Here is a 27,703-nt window from a genome sequence, read left to right on the forward strand (position 1 = left end):
AAACTATTTGGGCTTTCATGCATTGTTCTCTATACTGTGTTAGTTATTTTAATCTCATTACTTTGGTAAGATAATTTTCTTGAAAATCAAAATTATATACATAGGCTTTCTTGAAATCAAATTATATACATGGGGTGACTGTTTAGATCAGCCTAAGAATGACACAGACAATAGGAAGGTCAAACTTGGAAGGCATTGTTTGAATACAGATGTGGATGAGTTCAGAGGAGAAGAGGAAAGAAAAGTGAGTATAATGTTATATTGTAAATATCAATGAGTATTCAAAAATAACAACCAAAATGGCAAGTAGATGGGGGACGGGACGGGGAAGGGTGTCAAAAAGGTATAAGACAAAAGCAGAATCTAAAAACATTGGCAAAATAGTGTAGATGGCAGAAAAAAAAACTAAACACCCGAGGAAGGCTTAATTAAGATCTTTATATAGGCAGCACAGTGAAAAAGAAAAGGCTTGGAGCGCACAAACCCATTTTATTTTATATGTCCCTCCCCTCATTTTCATAGCAGCCCAAATAACATTGCTAAGCAACCAGTAATGGTGGGTGAAGATAAACTTTAGATATTGTTAAGAATTTGATAAACCTGTATTGGCATTTTAATCATTTTGTGATTTATTTTGGTTATATTATTATATATTAATTTATTTTGGTCCATGAGATTTTTACATTTTGCAAGTTTAATTTTTAAGCTTTATTTTAATGATTTTGAATTTTATTTCTTGGTTTAAAAATTAGATTTTTGTCTTTGGTTTAATTTTTAAGTGTGTCACGTTGCCATTTTAGAAGTTGGTATAAATGGATAATGGGTTCCTAGAGAATCTTGCCTGAGTGCTTGGGACTTCTTTCCTGACTCATGTCATGAAGACTTGCTTATAAATTACAGTGCAGCACAGGAGCCCCTTCATTCGAGATATGGATTTAATCAGTGAACAGATGCGACTAGATAGACTGGCATTTCAATGTTCTGGTTTTGACTTGCGCTCTTTTCTCTTGGCTTACTGTCTTTCTCTGGTACAATAACACTAATCTGTAAAATTTACTACCTTCAAAAAAAATTAGGTGTTCTTTATAGATGTGTGGGTTGTGACTCCAAATCAACAGAATTGCTTTATGACATCTGGTGATGAGAGATGAGGGTTTAAAATGAAAAAAGCAGTATTTTACCAAAAAAATGTAATATTTTTAAAATTAATTATTTAGTCTTAAAAAATTACAAATTATGGATATGATTGATTTACAGTAATCCCTCACTATATCGCGCTTTGACTTTCGCGGTTTCGCTCTATCGCGGATTTTATATGAAAGCATAACTAAATATATAACGCAGATTTTTCGCTGCTTCGGGTGTCTTTTTACTTCCTGTACATGCTTCCTCAGTTGGTTTGCCCAGTTGATTTCATACAAGGGACGCTATTGGCGGATGACTGAGAAGCTAACCAATCAGAGCACGCAGTTAAGTTCCTGCCTGCTGAATGCAGTGTTAACCAGGAAGTCTCGTCTCGCTCATTCAGCATCAACGTGTTTCGCTGTGTAAAGAGTTGTGCTCTTTTGTGTTTATCTTTGTGCATAGTCAAGCCCTTCATTATGGCTCCAAAACGATCTACTACTGCTTCAGGGGCCATGCCCAAGCGCAAACGGAAGATGTTAACGATTGCCGAAAAGGTAAACGTTTTGGATTTGTTGAAGGCTACGATTCTTTTTATTTAAAAAGTAGGAAAGGAATATAAGATCTACGGCCGCAGTGTCGAGTTGTAAGTGGATGTAATAAGGCAGTAGTCTGGATGGAATCTGCTTTAGGGATTTGGATTGAAGACTGCCAGAAGAAGAACAACGGCAGTGCTACACAATCGCCTGAAGTGGCTCCTTTAAGGGCTGTAACGCTCTCCTTTGTTGTGCAGTAAAATAAAACTCATTGTTATCGGGCAAGTCATCGTGTCATTGTTGGTGAGTAACCATAATTAATTTTCTACTTACAGTACTTAGTACATGTACGTATGTTTAGTGTAACTGTACACACACATTTACTGTATACTATTTTTATTGTATTGTACGTATTTATTGCTCGTGGCATGTCTATTGTAATGGCTGTAACATGTGATATCGGAGACACTCAATATCTTTAAAATAATATTTAGGTTTTACTGTATATAAACAGTATGTTTATATACATAATTTCAATGAATCTTACCTAATATCTAAGAGAATACAAAGGGATTATGCTGTATAACTCTGCTGGGAATATTTTTAAACAGTGTGGGAGAGTTTATAAGGGCTTAAAATATATAAAAATAACCATAGAAACATATGGTTTCTACTTTGCGGATTTTCACCTATCGAGGAGGGATTACTGTATTATAATTATTACTTACCAAAAGTGGACACTTGGTAGCTTTTTTCCTTTTATAATTCTCTTACAGTGTTTAACAGTGGAATGTCCAACAGATGTCTGCTAACATAGACTCACTCCACTTTCCACTATAACGTTTCTCCATTTGAACAATGTCCTGGTGGAAGCTCTCTCCATGATCATCAGAGACCACTCCCATGTTTTCAGGGAAAAAATCCAAAGTAGAGTGTGGGAAATTGATTTTTAAAAACATGTTGCACCCAAGTGCTAGGTATGAACTCCTCATCTACTTCTTTGTACTTTTCTGCCTTTGTGTTCCCAAGAAATTTGTGGCACATGCTTTTTTCTTACTTTTCATAAAGGAAGGGTGTGCATTCTATTACCTTTTGTTCACCGGAGAAAACAATCAGCCCAACCTTGTGTATTTTTTTAAAGACCATGTATACAACAACTTCCTCTCTTCTCTTCTGTACAACAAAAAGGCATTTTTCTAACCTTCTAACCTTCTAAATGTAAGTTCCTGGCTATTTTGAAAGAAAGAAGAATACAGAAAAAAAAGAAACTGTTTGAGAGCAAAAAATGCCTAGTAAATACTTGATTTTGGGTCGTTTTCACCTCAACTAATGTTATGAATCAACTCAACATATACCTCAAAATTCTGATACAGTAATCCCTCCTCGATCACGGGGGTTGCATTCCAGAACCCTCCGCGATAGGTGAAAATCCACGAAGTAGAAACCATATGTTTGTATGGTTATTTTTATATATTTTAAGCCCTTATAAACTCTCCCACACTGTTAACATTATTAGAGACCTCTAGACATGAAATAACACCCTTTAGTCAAAAGTTTAAACTGTGCTCCATGACAAGACAGAGATGACAGTTCTTTCTCACAATTAAAAGAATGCAAACATATCTTTCTCTTCAAAGAATGTGTGTCAGGAGCAGAGAATGTCAGAGAGAGAGCGGGAGAGAAAAACAAACAATCAAAAAATCAATACGTGCTTTTGGGCTTTTAAGTATGCCGAAGCACCGCGATAAAGTGGCATTTTTTTACAGGAGCGTCCGTATCCTCTAGGCAAACAGCCTCTGTACAAACAGCCCCTCTGCTCACACCCCCTCGGTCAGGCGCAGAGAATGTCAGAGAGAGTGAGAGAGACAGAGAAAAGCAAACAATCTAGCACCACGTGGGAAGCATATCGTATATCATTGAGTTTTATTTAATACGTAATACATGCTCTGATTGGGTAGCTTCTAAGCCATCCGCCAGTAGCGTACCTTGTATGAAATCAACTGGGCAAACAAACTGAGGAAGCATGTACCATAAATTAAAAGACCCATTGTCCGCAGAAATCCACGAACCAGAGAAAAATCCGTGATATATATTTTGATATGCTTACATTTAAAATCCGCGATGGAGTGAAGCCGTGAAAGTCGAAGCGCGATATGGCGAGGTATCACTGTAATGAAAAACACTTATGACAAAAAAGTATCTTATTTTTGAAAAGTCAATACAGCTCAAAGAGATTAGCTGTTAGATATCTAAATTGATTTAGAAGCCAGTCATCATCATCTGTAAATACGAGCTCTCTTCTATCAAATTGAATTTAATTCCTTTATTTTCATTGTATGGTACAATGAGATTTAATATGCAACTCCTTCATAAACTTTTTTCTTGTAATAATAATAATAATTAAAAAAATGATAAAAAAAAAAACAATGAAAAATTCACACATGTGCATCAGTAGGCTTTGCGCCATAGGAACCAAATTACTCAAACTATTCTATAACATTTCAGTAATTACAAAGTACTTACCACTATAATAGTGATCTTTCTGATTATAAAATAGGTGATTATGATAGACATTGACAAGAAGAGTTTATAATTAATTCCAGAATTACTGTATTTGAGGGTTCCTCTAGAGTGCCTCTTTCTCTTGCGCGATTTGGCTCAAAAATTAATCAGCATATCATCATCCATCTAATAACTGGCTTAATTTTCGAGTTTGGTATTTTTCAGTAGAGCCGTTTTAGCTCTAGATCATCCTCAAGAAACTGTGACACACAGACACACAAATACAAACACACATCATTGAGATATCAATGTTTTCAGTATCAGAGACTTCCACTCCAGCATTGTCTTGACTGTATGCTTTTAACAATAATGTGTTTGGACACCAGGCTGTTTAATGCAGCATGGTAATTCCAATTATTAATATGTATTAATGTGAAATCTGGTGATTTCAGACTATGAACTTTTGATAGTTTCATCAATCAGGGGTTTGTGGGAGTTGACCACTTAGGTGATTTCAGCCCAAAATACACAAAAATGGTGTCACAGTGCAGTCTGCACCTCTAGTGATGGCACACCTCACCCCAATCTGAGGCTGCATGCACTCTGGAACGGTATTTTTCAAGGACCTTTCTGTACTTGTCTGAATTCATCCTTCCCCCAATTCTGACCAGCATTACTGTCTTTGCCACTGAGAAACACACACACAACATGACACTACCAGTACCAGGCTTCACTGTATGGATGGTATTAGGCAGGTATTAATGTGCAGTGTGCCATAGTGCTGGGTGTTCTGCCTAAAGACTTCAAATTTTGTCTTATCATACCAGAGCAAACTCCAAGCGGGTTTCCCTCTAGCCACTCTACCATAGATGCCTGATTGATGGAATGCTGCTGAGATGGTCATTCTTCAAACAGGTTTTCCCATCTCAGCACAAGACTTTTGAAGTTCTGTTTGAATGACCACTGGGTTATTGATCATCAGTTCGGCTGGACAGACAGATCTAAGAAAAGTTCTGGTGGGTCCAAATGTCTTTCCATTTTAACATTACTGAGACCACTATGCTTCAGGGAACAGAAAAAGCTTTAGAAATGGTTTTATACCTGTGCCCTGTGCTATGTTTACAAAGAGTTCCACGAACTTCATGGCTTGGCTTTTGTCCTGAAATGCAGTGTGAGTTGCGGAACCTTAAATATACCTTTCTAAATTATGGCCACTCAATTCATTGTACCGCAAGTGGACTCCAATCAAGATCTAAACACATCTCAGGGATAATTTAAGCAAACAGGATGCACCTGGTCATAATTTTCAGGGCTACAAAAAAGGGGTCTGAATACTTACAGAAATGAGAGATTTCAGTTTTGCACATCTGTCTGAAAAAGTATTTTCACTTTGACATTATGTATTACTTAGTGTAGACTGAATAGCAAAATTGACAAATTTATCCATTTAAAACTAAATCAACAACACAAGAAAATGTGTAGAAAGTGAACGGGTTTAAATACTTTCTTAATCCAATTTTTGTCTGTGTCATAACACTTCGAGGACCATGTTCTTGACTGTCCAAGGATTTTAAAATGGATGAAATGAGTTTAGAGGTTGATGTTTATTTAGAGTAGTTTGCAACAATATTAACAATGTTATGTTCACCAAGTGTTGCAAATTTTTTTTTTATAATTGGTTAATTTTTGATGTATAAATGCTTATTTCTTCCAGTGATAAACAGGTAAAGTCTTTCCTTTTATGTAAAAAATAACTAGAAATTGTTTTGATACTACTTTAATTGCAAAGTTATGCTCAGTTTGTTAAAGTTGTGTTGCCTGTTGCTGTTAAAAATTAATAATGTACAACTTATATCTTGCGCCACATGCAGGGGATAGCAAATACTTGAGAATTAAGATAATGAGGCAAACTTTCGAGCAGAACACAGTATATCATAGAGATACTCATTAAAACTGTTTAAAGATACAAAATATGTTTTCATTTTGACATTTCTGTCGTTTCACATAGTCATTATCAGTGTTAAAAGTGGTGAGCACATAATATTAAAGGTGGAAAAATGAAGAGGTAACATGGTGCCAAATACAAAGGGTGGGTAGCAAAAATAAGTGGCAGAGCAAGATATGAGGAGCTGGCAACATTAACATATATAACCTATTTATTAACTACATATCCACATATTTAAATCAAAAAAGAGCTAGGTTAACTTTCCAGTCTCAGCATGTCAATGCTGTCAGCAAATTTCCTTTTAGGACTGACTGAAAATTATTTTCACGCTCAAGAATTCTCCCTTTGCTTTGCCTCTTCTATACAGTCTGCAGTGAATTGCTGCTGCCTCTTGCATTCTGCCACCGTGATTTCTCAAGGCTGCCAACCTCTTATGTTTTACTTTGGCAACCCCCTTGTATTTTGTGCATGTCATTTCTTTTTATTTTTTTTTTAATTCTTGTACTTTTGAGCCAGAAGAGCTTCTGTAAGTTTAAGAATAAAAATAAAATCCCATACTGAAAGTTTCTCTATGTGATAGACTGAAAGCTTACAATTGTGCTCTGATGTATTAGATTATTGTGCTTGTCAATTGTATAATCACTTCATGAAACTGATTTAATTTATTTTGCCATCACCTGATCATACAGGTGAGAGATAAAATCTTTTAATGAAGCTAAGAGTTGAAATGTATCAGATATGGGCAATCGGTTGAAAACTATGAAATAAGTCCAGTTCAGCTTTTGCAAGTGCTTATATTTTGAAAAATAGTGTTGCAAACATCAGTAAGATAAGCTAATTCAAGTTTACTTGTTTGTGCAGATTTAATGCCTTGTCATGTGTTATAAGATTCTTGTGTTCACTGTTTTCAAATGTTTAAGAAGCTCACTGAATGCAAATGTACATAGAGCATGTTACTTGGACATAGACTTAAGAATATCTATTTTTCCTTCTCCATTTTAGCCCTGAATGTATGATTTGTAAATGCCAGGTGGATTTTAAAAGAAAGTTAAAATGGTTCTTTATGAAAGAATAAAATGAATTTCCTTCTAGGCAGCAGTCACCTCTAAAAACCCATCCATCCATCCATTATCCAACCCGCTATATCCTAACTACAGGGTCACGGGGGTCTGCTGGAGCCAATCCCAGCCAACACAGGGTGCAAGGCAGGAAACAAACCCCGGGCAGGTTGCCAGCCCACTGCAGTCTAGAAACACTTTCCATGTTTAATGTATTTGCAGGACAGGGTAATCCAATGGACTAATGCCAAATATGGAACATCATACTTCTGTTACATGGCAGCCATCTTACTAGTTTTGTCATAGTTTGTTCCCTTGTAATTCTCTACCTCATTGTCCCTTACCTTGAAAACACCATCCATCCATCCATCCATCCTCTTCCGCTTATCCGAGGTCGGGTCGCGGGGGCAGCAGCTTAAGCAGAGAGGCCCAGACTTCCCTCTCCCGGCCACTTCTTCCAGCTCTTCGGGAGAATCCCAAAGGCGTTCCCAGGCCAGCCGGAGACATAGTCCCTCCAGCATGTCCTGGGTCTTCCCCGGGGCCTCCTCCCGGTTGGACGTGCCGGAACACCTCACCAGGGAGGCGTCCAGGAGGCATCCTGATCAGATGCCTGAGCCACCTCATCTGACTCCTCTCGATGCGGAGGAGCAGCGGCTCTACTCTGAGCCCCTCCCGGATGACTGAGCTTCTCACCCTATCTTTAAGGGAAAGCCCAGACACCCTGCGGAGGAAACTCATTTCAGCCGCTTGTATTCGCGATCTCGTTCTTTCGGTCACTACCCATAGCTCATGACCATAGGTGAGGGTAGGAGCGTAGATCGACTGGTAAATTGAGAGCTTTGCCTTACGGCTCAGCTCCTTTTTCACCACGACAGACCGATGCAGAGCCCGCATCACTGCGGACGCCGCACCGATCCGCCTGTCGATCTCACGCCCATTCTTCCCTCACTCGTGAACAAGACCCCGAGATACTTGAACTCCTCCACTTGGGGCAGGATCTCTCCCCAACCCTGAGAGGGCACTCCACCCTTTTCGGCTGAGGACCATGCTCTCGGATTTGGAGGTGCTGATTCTCATCCCAGCCGCTTCACACTCAGCTGCGAACCGATCCAGAGAGCTGAAGATCACGGCCTGATGAAGCAAACAGGACAACATCATCTGCAAAAGCAGTGACCCAATCCTGAGTCCACCAAACCGACCCCTTCAACACCCTGGCTGCCCTAGAAATTCTGTCCATAAAAGTTATGAACAGAATGGTGACAAAGGGCAGCCCTGGCGGAGTCCAACTCTCACTGGAAGCGGGCTCGACTTACTGCGGCAATGCGGACCAAGCTCTGACACGGTTGTACAGAGACCGAACAGCTCTTATCAGGGGTCCGGTACCCCATACTCCCGAGCACCCCCACAGGATTCCCGAGGGACACGGTCGAATGCCTTTTCCAAGTCCACAAAACACATGTAGACCGGTCGGGCAAACTCCCATGCACCCTCCAGGACTCTGCTAAGGGTGAAGAGCTGGTCCACTGTTCCGCGACCAGGGGAAAACCACACTGTTCCTCCTGAATCCGAGGTTGACTATCCGGGACCCTCCTCTCCAGAACCCCGAATAGACTTTTCCAGGGAGGCTGAGGAGTGTGATCCCTCTATAGTTGGAACACACCCTCCGGTCCCCTTTTAAAGAGGGGACCACCACCCCGGTCTGCCAATCCAGAGGCACTGTCCCGATGTCCATGCGATGTTGCAGAGGCGTGTCAACCAAGACAGTCCTACAACATCCAGAGCCTTAAGGAACTCGGCGTATCTCATCCACCCGGGGCCCTGCCACCAAGGAGTTTTTTGACCACCTCGGTGACTTCAGTCCCAGAGATGGGAGAGCCCACCTCAGAGTCCCCAGGCTCTGCTTCCTCATTGGAAGGCATGTTAGTGGGATTGAGGAGGTCTTGAAGTACTCCTCCCACCGACCCTAGCGTCAGTGAGGTCAGCAGCGCACCATCCCCACCATATACGGTGTTGACACTGCACTGCTTCCCCTCCTGAGGCGCGGACGGTGGACCAGAATCTCCTCGAAGCCGTCCAAAGTCGTTCTCCATGGCCTCTCCAAACTCCTCCCATGCCCGAGTTTTGCCTCAGCAACAACGAAGCCGCGTTCGCTTGGCCTGCGGTACCTATCAGCTGCCTCCAGAGACCCACAGGACAAAAAGTCCTATAGGACTCCTTCTTCAGCTTGACGGCATCCCTCACGCGGTGTCCACCAACGGGTTGGGGATTGCCGCCACGACAGGCACCGACCACCTTGCGGCCACAGCTCCGGTCAGCCGCCTCAACAATAGAGGCACGGAACATGGCCCATTCGACTCAATGTCCCCACCTCCCTCGGGGCGTGGTTGAAGTTCTGCGGAGGTGGGAGTTGAAGCTACTTCTGACAGGGGACTCTGCCAGCCGTTCCCAGCAGACCCTCACAACACGTTTGGGCCTACCAGGTCTGACCGGCATCTTCCCCCACCATCGAAGCCAACTCACCACCAGGTGGTGATCAGTTGACAGCTCCGCCCCTCTCTTCACCCGAGTGTCCAAGACATATGGCGCAAGTCCGGCGACACGACCACAAAGTCGATCATCGACCTGAGGCCTAGGGTGTCCTGGTGCCAAGTGCACATATGAACACCCTTATGCTTGAACATGGTGTTCGTTATGGACAATCCATGACGAGCACAGAAGTCCAATAACAAAACACCGCCGGGTTCAGATCGGGGCCATTCCTCCCAATCACGCCCTTCCAGGTCTCACTGTCATTGCCCACGTGAGCATTGAAGTCTCCCAGCAAAACGAGGGAATCCCAGAAGGTATGCCCTCTAGCAACCCTCCAGAGACTCCAAAAGGGTGGATACTCCAAACTGCTGTTGGCATATGCACAAACAACAGTCAGGACCCTTCCCCACCCGGCGGAGGGAGGCCACCCTCTCGTCCACCGGGGTAAACCCCAATGCACAGGCTCCAAGTCGGGGGGCAATAAGTATGCCCACACCTGCTCGGCGCTCTCACCGGGGCAACTCCAGAGTGGTAGAGAGTCCAGCCCCTCTCAAGGAGATTGGTTCCAGAGTCCAAGCTGTGCGTCGAGGTGAGTCCGACTATATCTAGCGGAACCTCTCGACCTCACGCACTAGCTCAGGCTCCTTCCCTTCAGAGAGGTGACATTCCACGTCCCAAGAGCCAGTTTCTGTAGCCGAGGATCAGACCGCCAAGGTCCCGCCCGCCACCACCCAACTCACACTGCACCCAACCTCCTTGGCCCCTCCCATAGCTGGTGAGCCCATGGGGAGGAGGACCCACGTTACCTCTTCGGGCTGTGCCCGGCCGAGCCCCATGGGTGCAGGCCCTGCCACCAGGCGCTCGCCATCGAGCCCCACCTCCAGGCCTGGCTCCAGAGGGGGGCCCCGGTGACCCAGCGTCCGGCAAGGGAAAACGTCGTCCAAAGTTTTTCTTCATCGGAGGTTTGTTGAACCGCTCTTTGTCTCATCCCTCACCTAGGACCAGTTTGCCTTGGGTGGCCCTACCAGGGGCATAAAGCCCCGGACAACATAGCTCCTAGGATCATTGGGACACGCAAACCTCTCCACCACGATAAGGTGACGGTTCAAGGAGGAGAAACTCCCAATATGGAATGAAAACAGTATTTTCCACTTTAATTTTTAACAGCTGCTGATCCTATAAGTGAAGAATACTGCAATATGCGAGTCAGTTGATCAGAATGTGAAATTTACAGTGGTTGAATACGCACTGATAGAGAGAGAAATAATGTCTAGCTATTTTGATTCTGTTTTTATTTCAAAGTAAACCTGTTGACCCAGTAGCAGCACAAATATATATATAAAACTTTAAAAGAAAACAATAATTATTTAAGAACATTTATGTTAGGCAGAATGCCTAGTGGGGCCCGGGTGGTCTTTTCACTGGAACCCTTGCAGATTGGGTTTTTTAAATTTTTTTCTGTACACCCTGTCCAGCCCTACAAGCAGGTCCTCCAACTTGCAGGGGTTTCTGGCAAGATTGGCACTCCAGCCACTGTAAACAAACCTAACACTTTTTAGTGTGGTACTGAGGTGTCACCCGTTGCACAGCTGCACTCGGATCCCAATCCGGGTAGTTTGTCATGTGGTGGGTGCGGCAATGTACTGTAAAATTGTGAATTTTCCCTTGGGATTAATAAAGTATCTATCTATCTAAATTTAGCGCATGCTTCCAACCTCTCTCTCTGTCTGACAGAGGTGGTAGTTGCACAAAGACAACTCCGAAGCTGCTCTGTAGGATTTTCCTCCTGACTGCCACCAGCAGCTGCATGCTGACACTCCATTAGCTGTGTGCTGACACTTTGTTAAACAGTAAACCAAGAGCAAAGTAACACAACTCCCCATTCCAAAAAACCCTTCTTAAACAGTATTTCAATGAGAAACAAGCACACTCTTAAATTGTCCTCTATGGGATCAACTGCAGTTTTGCAGGTTTATCGCACAATGTTTAGAACATTTAAAGCCAGGTGCTGCCCTGTCCGTTTGCTCACTCTTTTGTCCTCTCTGCTCCAAACTGTTCTGACCCAGCCACTGCTTCCGTGCTGCTGAACCTGCGTGACAAAGAAGTCTTTGGGTTCTTCTAATCCGAAGATGGGAGCTTATAACCTGTGTGCTTATGTGCTAAATAAAAACCCATATTTTGAATAAAGGCTTGAGACTGTTCCTGCCTACTCTGCAATAAAGTTATTTTTTTCCTTGGATACCTGGTCTCATCTTCCAGTTTCTTGTACAACTGTGAGCACCAATACTAACTTATATATCCATCTTATGTATGCATTATTATCTGTTTTAATTTGTTTTTCATTGCATGTGGCTTTTTTGACATCTTGTAAAGCACTTTGTTGTTGTTGTTGACCATGACAACATTTCCAAAACATGTTGGTGCGCCAACATGAGGAGATGGGAAATTAACAAATTAATTCTAGTATCACAACATAATTTCTATAATATGGTTCTCCCAATGCATGTAGCACAGCTGAAAAGGTGACTCTGCAACAACCTTTTCAGTTGTGTTAATCCAATACTGATGTTCCTGCACGTTCACACTGTACAACATCCACAAGATCAGACTTTATCTGCCAGAGTATGCAGTACAATTTCTGGTCCAGGGTTTGATCTTTACATCTGGAGTACCTGCATGTGCCATCAAGCAGCTGCAGATGATCCAGAATGCAGCAACCTGTCTTGTATTTAACCAGCTGAGACAGGCACATGGTTCTCCTCTCTTCATATCTTTACATTGGCGCCCTGCAGCAGCACGCATTAAGTTCAGATCCCTGATGCTTGACCACAGAGAAGTTAATGAGTCAGAAACTGAGTATATGGAGACACTGGTGAGGTGCTCTACTCCTTCTCGATAACTCAGATATGCCAGGGAACAGAATCTGGGGATGTCACCTCCACATGGAATCAAGTCTTAATCCAGACTCTTTTTCTATGTAGTTCCTAGTTGGTGGAACAGGCTGCCTACCTTCATCTGTACTGCCGACTCCCTCAATGTATTTAAGAACCAATTAAAGACCCATCTCTTCTGTGAAAATCAGTTGAACTGATGAAATTTCTCTGCAATATTTTATACTCTTGGGTGATTTGTTTAATTGCTTTAGTGGTTGTAACCTATGATTGTAAATGTATGAGTTATTACAACTTTTCACTTGTGGCAATCAACTTTTGCTACCTGTCCCATTACACTTGGATATGTGTACAAACAGGCCTTAGGCTAATGTTACTCAATTATTTACCTCCTTTGTAAGTCACTTTGGATAAAAGTGTATGCAAAGCAAATAAATATATTTATTATCGAAGTTTACAGTTTATCCTTTTAGTGCATTTCACACAAGCATACTTGCGATGTTCTAACAGTTTTGGGACTCAAAACTCTTATGCTTAGCCACAAAGTTTGTTGTGTGTTTCCAACAATTAAATGCACAAATCAAAATAAGGATATTTTGCTTTGTTCACTTAATAAAAGGTGCAGAAAAACTATATGCATATACCATGGATGCAGAATGAAGTATCCTTGCCTGTGGCATAAATTTGCCATTTAAATGTTTGCATTTAAACAAGATTTTTGAAATTCATTGATTCTTAGTTCCACGCTAAAAGACAGAAAAATCTGCATTTCTATTTTGCCATTTATTTATCTAATATTCCCCCACATCATTACTAATCTGAGCTGGAATAAGCTGTGGTGTTTTTAATCATAAAAGACAAATATTGGCATGTACTGCTCAACAATGCTACTGCTGTTTGCCAATTCTTCATCTAAAGGTAAACCTAAAGTTAAACAAACACCACAACTAAATAAAACTTCTACTAAATGTTTTACTAAATAGTTGTTAGATGATAGTACTCTTTTTGTAACTAACATACAGTATGTCATACCAAAGCTCATGCTGCTGGCTTCCCTTCATCTTCTGTACAATAACTGCATTCTGTTACAACTATTAGACACTATATATTGCTTTAAGAACAGTCCAGGACAAATCCATTTAACTCCCAGGGGTCCTGAGTGTGTCCTATAACTGAGCTTTCACTTTTAATTAGCTTGTTGATTTGGTGGGCCTCTCTTCAAGTAATGTTAACAGCCCAGCACATTACAATATAGAAAACTGCATTGGCCATTACAGGGCTATAGAAGATGTGAAGGATACAATAAAGGAATGCAGTCTCATAAGTAAAAAGAGTCTGCTCTGCCCTTTATTATATAGTTCCTCTGTATTAAAAAAACAGTCGAACCTGTCATTGATGTAGACCCCAAGTACTTGAAGGAGTAGATCACCTCAACATCCACTCCAAGTCAATAGCCAGTTCCTTGATTTTGATGATGTTAAGATGCAGACAATTCTCTTTGCACCAAGAAACAAAGTTCCCCTATACTCTGTCTTGTCCCCTTTATCAATACACCCCTGAATTGTGAATCATCCAAGAATTTCTTTAACATTACACAGCACAAAGGCTACTAGTCTGTTTTTATTTACCTGTTGATCAAAATGATATCAATGCCTAACATCATGGAGATTTCGCCTCCCAGTCAGAACAGAAACGACTAAAGTCTAACAGTTCTCCTCTCCTTCCGTTTTCTGACAATGAGTAGCTAAAGTTAAAGCCCAGAGCAAAGCATGGACTAAAAATGGTTCTTGTGATGATCCAATGTTTCTTATATCTTTCTCCAGGATGACTGGGCTTGAAACTTCGCAAGCATGTACGTTACCATGTCATTAATAGTAGTAAAACTTCATGATTAATTTATCATTAATATACTTTCTAAAGCCACATTATGCAGTGCAGGTGAAACTTATTCTGGCAGAAATTGTCATCAAAGCAGAAAGAAAACCTGGAGAGACAGATACTCCATCAGAGGGCACATTGGTCCAGTGGTAGTAAACACAAGATTGTGTGTCAATGGAGTACTGTCAATAAACCTAACAGTAACATTATCTAGCAAACCGAGAGAATACATTTTGTACATAACAGTGTTTCTTAAAAGGTTAGATCAGCATTAATTTGGCTTAGACAGGCTGTTAGCTAAACAAACTCATAATTGATTAAAAAATGGTTAAAGCTACAAATTGTTTTAAATACTAAGCCATCTTTAAAAATTACCTCCTAAGTATCAAAAAAATCAAGAAAATTAGGCAATGAGACTAAATAAAACCTCAAATATGTGGAGGTATAAAATAAAAACAGTAACAAAAATGCTCATATATATTGACAAATAGAATATACTTATTAAACTGTTGTTTAAATAAGAAATGTCTAATACTTAGTAGATTCTAAGCTGCACAGCATGAAATTGGTCTTTTCTCTGTATTCATTGAGCCTGTGCACAAGCTCTTGTAGTGACTTTCTGCAAATACCTTTAGTGTGAAGAGGCTTTGTATGTATTTTCCTTTAATTATCTTCAAACTGATTTGAAGAAAAAAGCAATTGTACTAAAAAGAAAGCAAGGCATCAAGAGGAAAACTTTTTGTTAAAATAAAAAACATTCTCTTCATCGATTATTTCCTGCAGATGGATTTTATTAATAATGTCCGCTTTTTTTTGATAATTAAAAAAATAGGAGTCAGTACGCCATACTTGCATGCTCAGTGCCCTGACAAATTCATCATGTCGGATGACTCTGCTAGCGGTGTACAAAAAGATATTCAAAGAACAGAGAAACTTTGATGACTGACAGAAGGGGTCTCTCAGTTCCTAGTAGACTATTTTCTTGAAGCACAAGGATTTGGGAATTTTATACATTTTAAAGTTATAAAGCTTCTCTTTCAAATCTCGTCAGTTCTGATCATATAAGACCTATTTTCATCAGCAGACCTTAAAAGCTGCATCTGGAAACAATACATTGAACTCCTTAAGATGTCAAATATTTCTGAGTTCATTAAACTGCATAGGTGTTTGAATCTATTGATATTTCTAGGATTTCTGCTTTATTGGGTATTCTTATGGATGGTCTGTATGTGAGAACATAAGTTCCTTTTATTGTTCAAGTCAGTTGTTCAAATTTATATCAGCACAATGAAGTCTGAGAGCTATTTCTTTCTCTTTGCTCTTCTTCTCACCTTGTTGACACTCTGAGACTGTTCAAGGCTATGGAGGACTTAAGCAAAGACCTTTTTCTGTCAGATACAGATGCAGGAACCCCTTTGTCTCCCTGCAAACTGCAAATGCACTCGGCAAAGAAAACATTTTGCCTTTTCAAAGACACTTGGGAAAGATTACATTCAGCATAATTTCTTGCAAGGGCAGTCTCACAAGACCAGTGCACTGGCTGGGAAAATCTGGAGCATCAGAAGTTAACCTGGAAGAATCTGTGGGAGATGGAAGGAAACAAAATCAGCTTCATCATCAGAGCCACCTATGATGTTCTTCCCACACCCATGAACCTAGATCTGTGGGTTGGAGAAGGCTCATCATGGTCTGTCTGCCAAACCCCTGCAATGTTAAAGTGTATCCTCACTGGCTGCAAAAACAGTCTGTTCCAAGACCGCTATACCTGGAGGAACAACCAGGTTCAACTAGGTTACCCTTGAAGAAAGGAGATCTACCACCAATTCCCTCCCTCCCCTAATCACCAAATTTGTAAACATTATCGCCTTCATAACGGCAGGACAACCTTCAGTGAAATCGTCCCTCCTCGGGACTGCCTGGGACTGGAAGATGTAGGTTGATCTAAATCAGAAGCTAATTTTTCTGCCAATAACTATTATTATTAAACTTTGCAAAATCCTTGTTCATTGTGGAGTTAACTGTGCCACGGGAGGCAGCAGTTGATGAAGTAAATGAACGCAAAATTTTTATGCATGCAGACATATCAGCTGATGCAGAACAACGTGGCTGGCACATCCTGGTGCTCCTGGTGGAAATAGGGTGTAGCCACATCAACAAGCACGCTTCTGAAGGGGAGTGGAGTATCAGTGCAAACCTTCCAAATGAGCTATCAAGTCGCTATGAGAACCTACCAAATGAAGCAGCAGCTGAAGAAAAAGGATCCCAACTAGGCTGCAAAATGATAAATAAAGGGGTAAAAACGGAAGGAGAGCACAACTGGGACTCCTGGTGTTGCTGTTGAGCCCATGGAGGAGTTGTGGACCTATAAACAAAACAGTGATGAAACAGGGTGCCTTCCTGATGACCCCAATGAAGCGATTACCTCCATTCCCATTCAAGACTTCAAGAAAATGCCGAATTGCAATATGAAGTCCTATAAGCTTGACTTGAAGTGTCTTCAAAAACTAACATACACACTTGTGTATTTGATTGAGCTTATTAGCTCACATACTTGTGCTTCTTAATATTTATATACGTATATACAGTATATGTGTGTATATCTATAAATAATATCTATATGCAGTGTTATTTAATCCAACAGCCCCAAGCAACACACTGTAGTTGAGTGTATACTTTAATTAATGTACATTCATATATTTCATGACTTGAATAAAATTATTGCTTACAATATTGTATATAACTCCTCTGTTATAAATCAAATGAGTTATTATAGCACACTTGCAAGTTAAAAATAATACAATTTCCTTTAACTGTTTTTATTGCGCATCCCTTAATTTTCTTAGCTGTACAGTAGACATAATGATTTTTTGCTTTTTTAAACTGCACTCACACAATAAATATTACTCGTAACATGTAAACTAAATCCATCCATCCATCCATTTCCTAACCCGCTGAATCCGAATACAGGGTCACGGGGGTCTGCTGGAACCAATCCCAGCCAACACAGGGCACAAGGCAGGAACCAATCCACCGCAGGACACACACAAACACACCCACACACCAAGGCCAATTTAGAATCGCCAATCCACCTAACCTACATGTCTTTGGATTGTGGGAGGAAACCGGAGCGTCCGGAGGAAACCCACGCAGACACAGGGAGAACATGCAAACTCCATGCAGGGAGGACCCGGGAAGCGAACCCGGGTCTCCTAACTGCGAGGCAGCAGCGCTACCACTGCGCCACTGCGCCACCGTGCCACCCTGTAAACTAAATTTCCAATTCAAATAAAATTAGCAATGTATCCTACTATTTGGTCAAAACATTCTCTTTTGTCACAGTGTACAGGAAACAATGCATAAGTAACATTGTTATTTTTATAATTGATTCTTTTGTATCTGCTCATTTTCTAACTTGTTTTGTTGAAGAGATGAACACTGAATGTTAACACGTACAATTACTTATGTTACTCTATCTGTAAATTTTCAAAATGAGTGTAAGACACAACTATATTTTAGACAAAAAATGTTTATCGGAATTAGGTGTGATCTAATGGAAGACACTGACATTTCTAACTAATTTATTTTTCACTTTGAAATAAATCAGTATGCTGTGTCATGCATGTGCACATAAAGGACAACTTAAGGGCTCTGGTGATTGTAATTCTCTGCCCCTCCAGGGGTTGGCGCTGTGTCACAATGCCTTTTCTATTTCTACCTCTGCAGGCTTGAAGACTGACAGTTCTAAAACAGTGGATGTCATTTCTGGTGTCTGTCCACCTGGATCCATCTCCTCCTGCCAGAAGGACTTAAGATCAGAAGATCCGTCATCTTGAGGCAGGTCATTTTGAAAACTTGTGCCTAAAAATATGTCTACACAATTAGTGTGTGTTTTTCATTTTTATTTTGACTTCAGCTATACAGGGTCACCAGGGTGGTGCCCCAACTCTTTATCATTGTGTGTCTGAGATATTACAGCTATTATAATCAGCATTAACAATCCACTCTCCCACAGCACCATAATTTTGCTTGTGTATAAAAACTTTTACCAACAACAACATTTATTTCCATAGCACATTTTCATACAAACAATGTAGCTCAAAGTGCTTTACAGGATGAAGAATGAGAAAAAAGACAAAATAAATAATTAAAATTAGGGAAAACTAATTAACATAGAATAAAAGTAAGGTTCGATGGCCATAGAGGACAGAAAAAAACAAAAAAACAAAAAAAAACAACCTCCAGACAGCTGAAGAAAAAAATAACATCTGCAGGGATTCCAGGCCATGAGACTGCCTGGCCCCCTCTAGGCATTCTACCTAACATTAGAACATTATTTATTAGAACATTAGAACAATCTAGACGAGAACAGGCCATTCAGCCCAACAAAGCTCGCCAGTCCTATCCACTTGTTTCCTCCAAGAAAACATCAAGTCGAGTTTTGAAAGTCCCTAACGTCTTACTGTCTACCACACTACTTGGTAGCTTATTCCAAGTGTCTATCGTTCTTTGTGTAAAGAAAAACTTCCTAATGTTTGTGCGAAATTTACCCTTAACAAGTTTCCAACTGTGTCCCCGTGTTCTTGATGAGCTCATTTTAAAATACCAGTCTCGATCCACTGTACTAATTCCCTTCATAATTTTAAACACTTCAATCATGTCACCTCTTAATCTTATTTTGCTTAAACTGTAAAGGCTCAGCTCTTTTAATCTTTCCTCATAATTCAACCCCTGTAGCCCTGGAATGAGCCTAGTCGCTCTTCTCTAAACCTTTTCTAGTGCTGCTATGTCCTTTTTGTAGCCTGGAGACCAAAACTGCACGCAGTACTCAAGATGAGGCCTCATCAGTGCATTATAAAGGTTGAGCATAACCTCCTTGGACTTGTACTGCACAGATTGTGCTATATAACCTAACATTCTGTTAGCCTTCTTAATGGCTTCTGAACACTGTTGGGAAGTTGATAGCTTGGAGTCCACTATGACTCCTAAATCCTTCTCATAAGGTGTACTCTCGATTTTCCGACCGCCCATTGTGTATTCAAACCTAATATTTTTACTTCCTATGTGTAATACTTTACATTTACTGACATTAAATTTCATTTGCCACAAATCTGCCCAAGCCTGTATGCTATCCAAGTCCTTCTGTAATGATATAACGGATTCCTATCTTGGTATCATCTGCAAACTTAACCAGCTTGTTACTTATATTCTTATCTAAATAATTTATATATATTAAAAATAGCAGCGGCCCTAGCACTGACCCCTGTGGAACACCACTCTTAACATCGGCCAGTTCTGATGAGGTTCCTCGCACCATCACCCTCTGCTTCCTGTGTTTGAGCCAATTCTGCACCCATCTAAAAACATCACCCTGAACTCCCACTTCTTTTAACTTGATGCCCAACCTCTCATGTGGCACCTTATCAAATGCTTTCTGAAAGTCCAGATAAATAATATCATAAGCTCCACTTTGATCGTATCCTTTTGTTGCCTCCTCATAGAATTCCAACATGTTAGTAAAACAGTAAAACCCATGCTGACTGTTCAGAATAACTCCTGTCCTTGCCATGTGTTGCTCAATCTTATCCTTAATAATTTCTTCCATTAATTTTCCTGTGATGCTTGTTAAGCTTACTGGCCTATAGTTGCTTGGATCTGCCCTGTCACCCTTTTTATATAATGGGATGATATTTGCCATTTTCCAGTCCTTTGGAACATAAATGTCCTCAATCAGTCCTCATTGTATTCAGGGCTCTCATGGAAGAATTTGATGATGATGGTTATGTGGACCTCTGGCCTTTAATCCATCAATGCAAGGACATCACGGTGCTTTGATTAGGTGGTGGTGGTGCAGGTTGTCACCACACAAAATCGGAAAAAAAACAAAAGAGAAAGTAGGCGTTAGTAACGGATTTTGGAGCCACCATGAATAATAATGATAATTAATTGAATATACAGAGCATCTGGATTTAACTGAGATGAAGCTATGAGAAAGCCATGTTAACATGTGTTTTTTAGCAGTGTTTTAAAATGCTCCACTTTATTAGCCTGCTGAATTTCTATTGGCAAGCTATTCCAGATTTTAGGTGCATAACAGCGGAAGGCCGCCTCACCACTACTTTTAAGTTTAGCTCTTGGAATTCTAAGTAGACACTCATTTGATCTAAGATCTAAGGTAACGATTTAGAGTGTAAGGTGTAAGACATTTCAAAATATAAGATGGAGCAAGATTATTTAAGGCTTTGTAAACCATAATCAGTATTTTAAACTCAATTCTAAATGACACAGATAACCAGTGTAGTGACATCAAAACTGGGGTGATGTGCTTGGATTTTTCATTTCCAAATTAAGATTCTAGCAGCTGCACTAGTTGCAATTGATGTATTTTTTGGGTAGTCCTGAGAGGAGTGCATTACAGTAATCTAGCCAACTGAAAACAAAAGCGTGAACTAATTTTTCAGCATCTTGCAATGTTATAAGAGGTCTAACTTTTGCTATATTTCTTAACTGAAAAATTGCTGTCCTAGTAATATGATTGATATGCGATTTAAAATTCAGGTCACAGTCAACAGTTACTCCTAAATTCTTTACTTCCATCTTGACTTTTAATCCTAATGCATCAAGTTTATTTCTAATAACCTCATTATATCCATTATTGCCAATAACTAAAATTTTTGTTTTCTCTTTATTTAATTTGAGAAAATTACTATTCATCCATTCAGAAACACAAGTAAGACATTGTGTCAGTGAATCAAGACTGTTTGGGTCGTCAGGTGCTATTGATAAATACAGTTGTGTGTCATCGGCATACCTGTAGTAGCTCACGTTATGCCCTGAGATAATCTGACCTAACAGAAGCATGTAAATCGATAAGAGCAGCGGACCCAGGATAGGGCCTTGTGGAACACCATATTGAATATCATGTGTCTTTGAAGTATAATTACCACATCTAACAAAGAATTTTCTACCTGTCAAGTAGGATTCATACCAATTTAAGACATAGCCAGAGAGGCCCACCCACTGACAAAGGAAATTTCTAAGAATATTGTGATCATTGGTATCAAATGCGGCACTCAGATCTAAGAAGATGAGAACAGATAAACGACCTCTGTCTGCATTTACCTGCATGTTATTTACTACTTTAATGAGTGCACTCATTACACTTTTCAGGATTTGTTATTTTCTTCAAAATGGACAACATTTTAGTTGTTTTTCACATATTACAGTCAGTGATAAAAGTGGTGAATCCTAGAATTTAAGTGAAAGGTTTTTGTCCAGTGATGCCAAACTTGTTGTTTTATCTAACGCAAAATGAATGATCGCTTAATAATATTTTCCATATAAGGACATGGATCATGCTACAGCATCTCGGTCTCAGTCAGGCTGAGTTCTGTACATTTGATGAAAAACAAGTAAGAGTTTGTAAACCCCTTTAAAATTGCCTGAATTACTTTATAAATTAAAAATGTGGTGCTAATCTTCAACTAAGTCACCATATAGACAATACACAATCTGCAAAACCTAAAACACAAATACAGTTGTATTTCTTATCAATACATTTTTTAAACATTCACAGTCTAGGCTGAAAAAAACATGTGGACCCTTGCATTTAGTGATTAGTTCAATATGTGTTAGTACCAAATGCTTTATGAAACTGTTAATCAGACTTGCACAACTGGTAGAAACAATTTTAGACAACTCCTCCTTAAAAAACTGTTTCAGTTAATTGTTGGACTCCTTGCATAATGGCTCTTTTTAGATCATGCTACAGCATCTCGGTCTCAGTCAGGCTGAGTTCTGTACATTTGATGAAAAACAAACCCAAACCCACCTGTGCCACCTGTTAAATGTAAACATACCAGTACCAGGTGCAGTTTATGCCTTAATTCACCCATACCCCTAACTGTTTGTAATTGTACATGCCAGCAGCAACAAATGCAAACAGAGTAGCACCCTAGACTGGATGAAAGTCCTTAAGAGGACACTCTCACTCACATGTATATGCACACCAGAGGACTTCTAATGTCACCTGAAAATAATGTGTATGTATGCTTTTAAACTATTAGAAAAAACTGTATACAGGCAGTCCCCGGGTTATGTACGAGATAGGTGTAGGTTTGTACTTAAGTTGAATTTGTATGTAGTAAGTCGGAACAGGTACATTATTTTAATAAATGCTATTGTTGACTGACTGTAACCAAGTGCTCTCCCAATAAATGATGGAATTTCACCTTTTTCTTTTTTTTATTATTTCTACTTTGTTTTCAATGGTGATGGTTTTTCTCTTCTTTACTGTATCACCAGCACTTGTATCAGATTTGTATTTCAGAGACATTCATGAAGGGTGAAGACTAAAGGTTAAGAAAAGTTCTTCTGCACAGCACTGTACAACTATCTGTACAGCTATCACAGTATAAAGGCACCCGTCCTCAGCACGTTTGATGTATAGAGGGTCTCCGCTTGCAGCATTACCAGCCGCCGGCCTAGAACGAATGGGGCAGCCATGTGCAGTGAAACCGCTTGCTCCCAGGAACCGGCTGAGGGACACTACACTTTGTGAGCAGCGAAGTCGCCACTCTCCAGCCTCTGTCCAGCCACCGCTTGCAGCGTCCCCAGACTGAAGATGACGGAGCGGCAGTTACTGAGGTGCATGTGTCGCAGCTGCGGCCCCGTTCGTATGTTGTAGGTCGGATGTCCGGAACCTGGGGACTACTTGTATACTGCAGATCAGTGGTTCCTAAACCCAGTCCTGGGGATCCCCTGGGGATACAAGTTTTTGTTTCAACCACCTTCTGTTTTAATTAGACTCCTAGCCTATTTAAGTGAGCTGCTTTTTCCTGGTTTCTGTGTTTTGGGGCCAATTAAAGAAATTACAAAAGTGAGTTAATACAATTAAGCAGTTATAAGTGGATAATGTATTTTTTTTTTTACTTCTTATTTACGTTCATCCTGATTTCCATTCTGCCTTTTCATTATTGACTAATTACTGAGTCTGATGCTAAAGCAGTTGCAGCCTTTCTTCATTTAGTGTTGTTCGCCTGGGTGTCTGCTTTGCTTATTTTTCATTGTCACCATTAGGATACAATGAAGGGAGCAGACTACACAGAATAGGGGAAAAATAATAGGAAAACAACAAAAAAAGAATTAAACATTTAAAGCTATAACAAAAAATAATGTTTCTAAATGTCTATAGAGTGGAAATCATACTGCTGAACTCTCCTGAATGCAGAATAAGAGAAGAGAAAAAGACCAGCTAACTAAATGAGATCAATTATTATCAATTACTATAACATATTGTTAATTTGGTTGGAACAAAAACCTGCAGTCCCAGGGGGTTCCCAGGGCTGAGTTTGGGAACCACTGCTGTATTTACTCTAAATAAATATTAAATAAATCACCACTAAGTTTAAAATATTTAGGGAAATCATACAACATAACAGTTTTGCAAATTAGCCCTTAGCTACAAACAGCTTTTATATGTAACAGCACTGAAGTGAGTCTGCTTCAAAGTGTTTGCATGTATTAAGTGACATATTTGATGTTAAAAGTTCTCATTATCATATAGACTAATACAATCTACTATGAAGGTTTGACTTTTGCCAGCTGAACTTGGAGGCACACCCATGGCTTCTATGAAAATTCACGTCTTCAAAGGTGAAAATGCTTGTGACCGTGAAACATTCATGATACCATGATCTTGAATCAAAAGATCATTGCTAACTTGTTGTTGTGAGGTACAAAATCTACATTTTGGTTTAATTTTCCATTATATTTTGTTCAAGACAAGACAACAGATGAACTACATTTAGGAGAAATCAAAGCAGGTTTTCTTCCCTTACACCTCACTTTTAAACCAGCTATTCCAACATAGAAGGGAAGACATGCTGGTGGCTCAATTACTTTATAACCTGGGAAAGGAAGACTGAGCCGAAGCCTAATTATTTTACAGCCTGGGAAAGGAAGATCTGCCAACACCTCAGAGAACATAAAAGGTTTTGTTGTTTGGGAAAACGGGCAGTGAATTAATTCTTCATATTGACAACCAGCCAATCAGGTGCATGCAACATTCACGTGTTGTCAGAATAAATATGCCTCATCTGAGGAGTGAGTAGGGAAGTAAGGATCTAAGGAAGTAAGGAAGGAGGGAGGAGGAAGAAGAATGGACAAAGACATCACTGGTTGTCAGAAGAACATCATGAACATCGATTGCTAAATCAAATGCCGCCCTGAGACATTCATCCTTGTCATCTGTAACTTTTTTGGAAGCTTTTTCTAAAGACTATATATATCTAGGCTTTCCTATCAGTAACTATTTTCTAATATTCTTCGTTCCAGTGGTATTATTATTATTCTCGTAATAAATACCATGCTGCTTTTAACTTTCAATGATTTGTCTTAATGTTTAGAGTGATTGAAATAATAAGTTAGATTTCTTTGAGCACCTAATGTAGCCAGAGATTTGCCATTATTTTTGTGCTGCGTGGTTTATTTTGGGTGAGTGTGAGAGCTCCACTCAATAGTAGGGAACTGTACATAAAGAAGGTATTCTTGGCTGATAAATGGCCTACAGTCAAGAGTGCTGAGTCTTTGTATGTTTAAATGTATTCTTGCAGACCCAAAGTAATATTTAGGTCTGAGATATCATTAAAACATTGTATGTTGTTCGTGCCGATAATAAGTAAGTCTCTTGAACTGCTGAGTGACAGGCTGTGTTATTCCTAAAACACTTGTGTGGTTTAAAGTGCTAAAGGTTAATCAGCGTGTGTGTGTCATTCATGGGGCACTGTTGTGGTTAGGGTCTGTGTGTATGCGCATAGCTATGTTTGTGTGTATTTATCTTAAAGTGCAACAGTAGACCAACCTAATAATAAACTCGACGAGTACACTTACCCTTGAGCGAAAACTGGTAAAGGGTAAGTAGAGGAAAATACTACGATAATACACTTGTCTCTGGGGAGCTGCTGGCTTCAGAGAACAAAGTATATGCTGCAAAAGTAAGTAACACTATAGCAAACTAACATTTACAGATATCTTAAAAAATGCATTTTAAAATATTTGGAAAAATGTTTTAAAGTATCAAATGGATAACAGATATCTAAAATATGTTTATTTTCTAATCTATCAAGTGTATTTCCAGATATGTTAAAATGATATCCTGGTCACTTTCAGATATATCTGAAATGTACTTTAAGATAGATCATAAAACATTTTGAGATATCTGAAATGAAATTCAAGATAATTCAAAATGACATTCTCAAAAATTGCTTGTGTTTTCAATGGGACTTTTACCAAAAATTCTCCAATAGTTCACGATATTTTAAAATAGACAGGAAGTCTCATTGAAAGAATAGGATATCTCAAAATAATTAATTTCCATCTAAAAATGCATATATGGTTAATATGAGACCTGCAACCATATTTAAGATAGCTTGAAATTCATTTAAGATATTTTACAATCTACAGTACAGTAGATATCATAAAATGTAAAGAAAGTTGTTTTGAGATCTTGAGTGAGTTTCAAATATCTTGAAAGATGAACTGCATTTGAAGGTATCCACAATTCATACTAAGATATCTCTAAAAGTTCATTTCACTTTCCATAAAAAAATTATGAATTTTTACAAGTATTGACATCAGTTGGCAGTCAGTGGTCCTATTAATCACTAACAATGAGGACATTTTTCCTTCAGTTCAATTGGCTGTAAAGGTTTTATTTTTGCCTTTCCACACTGAGGACACAGCATCTTGTAGGACTTCTTTCCATGAACTAGTGGGAGTGCAGGTTTGTCATTGTCACATAATAATAAAAATGAAAAAGGAATTGATAAAACTAATTAATACAGTGAAGACAAAAAAACAGACTTTCACAATCTACAATTCTATTGTTCAACAGCTTCTCAAATAACAACACAAAATCTTACCTTTTGTGCCCATTCCATCTTTTAGCCATGACTATAAATTCTCATTTTAGTGTTGTTTGAATGGTTGGTTCCTAGCATCTGACAAAGAACTTCAAGCTGACTGGTGCCTTTGCAGACATCAGACACTTATCATAATGTATCCTTAGGCTATGGCTATCATCTTCTGATTTTCATATTAAAACGGTGTTACACTGTTGCAGGTTTGTCCCTTGCAATGCGAACAAAACAGTTCCACACTAGATGATTTACCCAATTAATGTGTTTAACAGTTTATTCACTATTAATGTAAAGTACAAAAAAAACCTCCTAAAACCTCACTTTTTAAATTTGACTTTTTTGTAGGTACATTTTAGTTGTACTCCTAATAGATTATAAATGCACACAATTGTCATTTCTGTCTTTACCAATCTCTGCTTTCATTCCCAGTTTCTCTGTCCACTACACAGCACTGTGTAGCCATCAGTGATGCTCGAATAAAGGTGAGTGCCCCAGCTGTCTGTGAGACCTATTGTGTCGAATCCTCTCGAAGAAAGCCTTGAAACAATGAGGAATATTTTTGTTAGATGGAATGCCTAATCTGGGCATTTCATTTTTCCATGTTATCTGGAGCTTTTTTCTTTTTTTGTCCTCCCGGCCATCTGACCCTATTATTGGACTCATCTTTAGAGACTTAGAGTATAATATTATATGTAAGGACTCTACTAATTACATATCTATGTCATGTAAGCTTGGACTGATTTATTTTTTATTACTGATTCTTTATTATGTCATATCATTTTCTAACCTGCTTAATAAAAACTAGGTTTCGCTAGGGGTTTTGGCTGGAGCCTGTTCCATCTAGCATAGGGTGCAAGCCAGAAACAAACCCTGAACAATGCACAAGTCCATCGCAGGGTGACCACACACACATCCACACAGACACCAAACACACACAAATGTTGATTTAATGTTAACTAACTTCCGATTCTTTGGACTGTGGGAGGAAATTGGAGCACCTAAGAGGAAACACACACAGACACACAGGGGAGAACATGCAAATTCCATCCAGGGAGGACCGGGGACGTGAACCCAGGTCTCCTTACTACGAGGCAGCAGCACTACAACTGTGCCACTTATATTCATTATTATTCTTCCCTAAACTTGTTTTCTTTTTCTCTTGTAGTTATTTCTTTGATATCTCGTAAACCAGCCACAAGGGATGCACAAACCAGTGTGTTTCTTCATGTCGGTCCCAAGCCCAGATAAATGGGGAGGGTTATATGTCAGGAAGGGCATCTGGTGCAAAATTTTGCCAAATCAATATGCGGACAACATCACAAATTTC

This window comes from Polypterus senegalus, chromosome 1 (genome assembly GCF_016835505.1).
Source record: "Polypterus senegalus isolate Bchr_013 chromosome 1, ASM1683550v1, whole genome shotgun sequence".
Lineage (NCBI taxonomy): Eukaryota > Metazoa > Chordata > Cladistia > Polypteriformes > Polypteridae > Polypterus > Polypterus senegalus.